The following is a 2,500-nucleotide window of genomic DNA, read 5'->3' as shown; positions in this document are numbered from 1 at the left end:
AAAAGGCTAGAGAACAGAAAAAATGAAATAAAATAAAACAGAATAAAATCAAAGCCTGGAACACTACACTTCACTTCTGGTGAAAAAAAAGCTAGAGAACAGAAAAAAGAAAAGGAAAAAAGAAAAAAGAAAAAAGAAAAATCAAATCAAATCGAAGCCTGGAACACTACACTTTACTCCTGGTGAAAAAAAATAGAGAAAAAAAAAGAAAAAAGGGAAAAGAAAAGAAAAATCAAATCAAATCAAAGCCTGGAACACTACACTTTACTCCTGGTGAAAAAAAAATAGAGAAAAAAAAAGAAAAAAGAGAAAGAAAAGAAAAAATCAAATCAAATCAAAGCCTGGAACACTACACTTCACTTTTGGTGTCAGTGGATGAACTGCCCGGGATTGTTGTCGTCGTTTGGCATTGGTATTGGGAAAGTGGAACCGATTGTATCTCGTTCAGAAGCCAATACCTCGTCCGTGACGACAATCGCCTCTGATATCAGCATCAGACTGTTGTGTTTCGCGAAAAATACAGATTTTGAGTCCTCAGTGTACAGTGTAAGTGTACGTGTATGTATGTATGTATGTATGTATGTATGTATTTATATATGTGCGTATGTATGTATGTATGTATGTATGTATGTATGTATGTATGCATGTATGTGCGTATGTATGTATGTATATATGTGCGTATGTATGTATGTATGTGTATGCGTGGACACGTATATAACAAACTCACGCACACACGTCAGAGTATATATATAAACATGAGGACATGTGAATATGTTTTGAGGTGAAATGTATAGATGTTCTCTGATACGCGATAACGTGCGTGGTTATACACGCACATAGACATACATTTCCGCGCGTGCGCACACGTACACACACACGCAGACGCACACACACACACACACACACACACACACACACACACACACACACACACACACACACACACACACACACACACACACACACACACACACACACACACACACACACACACACACACACACACACACACACACACACACACACACAGACCATAGTGAGGTTGGGTGTAACAGGGAGACTATAATATAAAAACATAAAAAGATAAATAAGTAAACAAATAGATAGATAGATAAATGAATAAATAAATAAATAAATAAATAAACAAATAAATAAACAAATAAAAACAAATAAATAAATAAATAAATAAATAAACAAATAAATAAACAAATAAAAACAAATAAATAAAGGAAATAAACAAAACAATCAATAGCACATTTTTTCTATCTATTTATTTTTTATCTATTTATTTGTTTTATTTTGTTTGAACTCCAAATTTGTGTTACGCTGCTCTTTATCATTTCTTCGAAAAATTTGCTGCTTTTATTGAATTTTCTATTCCAAATATTCTTTAAGATAATGAACTACATTATCCTTTTTATTGCTTGTGTGAGAACGAAACACTTCTAAATTTTTTTAGATTTTACCTTCGTTCTAGGATGCTCGCTGGCCAAGCGGTTTAGAACGTCGCTTCTTGCGGCGTAGGTTGAGGTGACGGCAGTTCGAACCTCTCCCACCAGCGAGTTGGACCAAGGGCATGGTTCATTAAATTTCACAAAGTCCTCTGTATGGGGTACCGATCTAGCCTCCTCTTGAGCCTCTTTCCTCTTCTCTTCTTCCTCCTTTTCTTTCTCTTCCTCCTCTTCGTCCACTTCCTCCTCCTCCTCCTCCTTTACTTTCTCTTCCTCCTCTTCTTCCCATTCTCCTTTTCCTCCTCTTTTCTCTTCTGTTCCTCCTCCTCTTCTCCTTTCTCCTCCTCCTCCTCCTCCTCTTCTTCCCCTTCTCTTCCTCCTCTTTCCTCTTTCCTTCCTTCTCCTCCTCTCCTTTCTCCTCCTCCTCCTCCTTCCCCTCCTTTTCCTGTTCTTCCCCTTCTCATCTTCCTCCTCTTTCCACTTCTCTTCCTCCTCCTCTTCTTTCTCCTCCTCCTCCTCCTCTTCCTCTTCCTCTTCCTCTTCTTCCCCTTCTCCTCTTCCTCCTCTTTCCCCTTCTCTTTTTCCTCCTCTTCCTCCTCATCTTCACATTCTTATCATTGTACCACAACATTATCACCAATATACTTGTACCATTTCGGTCCCTTTTTATCTATAATTTCATATCTATACCAATATTCCCAGGAATGACTTCTACTCGTATGATCACCAGACCTCAATACTGTCATCAATAAAGTCATTACTGACGACACACAAACACGCATCATTATAAAATTGATGTGTTTGCCTTTCCTGGCTTCTGGTTTTGCCTTTGGGCTATCGAAGGCCTTTGGCTCGTAAGGGACACGCCTCAACTTTCTGTTTCTTGTGGATAGACGAAAGAATGCTTATGTCAATCAATACAGTTGAAAGGGTATTGATTATTGGAAAAAACATTAGACTTTTCGTGGTCGGGAAACGGAGGGGCTGTTGTTTTGGCCTCAAATGGTTGGGTAATTGTTTAGTTTCGACCATTGTTTGCGTGTATGTGT

This window comes from Oratosquilla oratoria, chromosome 32 (genome assembly GCF_046742065.1).
Source record: "Oratosquilla oratoria isolate Oo_2021 chromosome 32, ASM4674206v1, whole genome shotgun sequence".
NCBI classification, from domain to species: Eukaryota; Metazoa; Arthropoda; class Malacostraca; order Stomatopoda; family Squillidae; genus Oratosquilla; species Oratosquilla oratoria.
Note: the sequence above shows the minus strand (reverse complement) of the source record.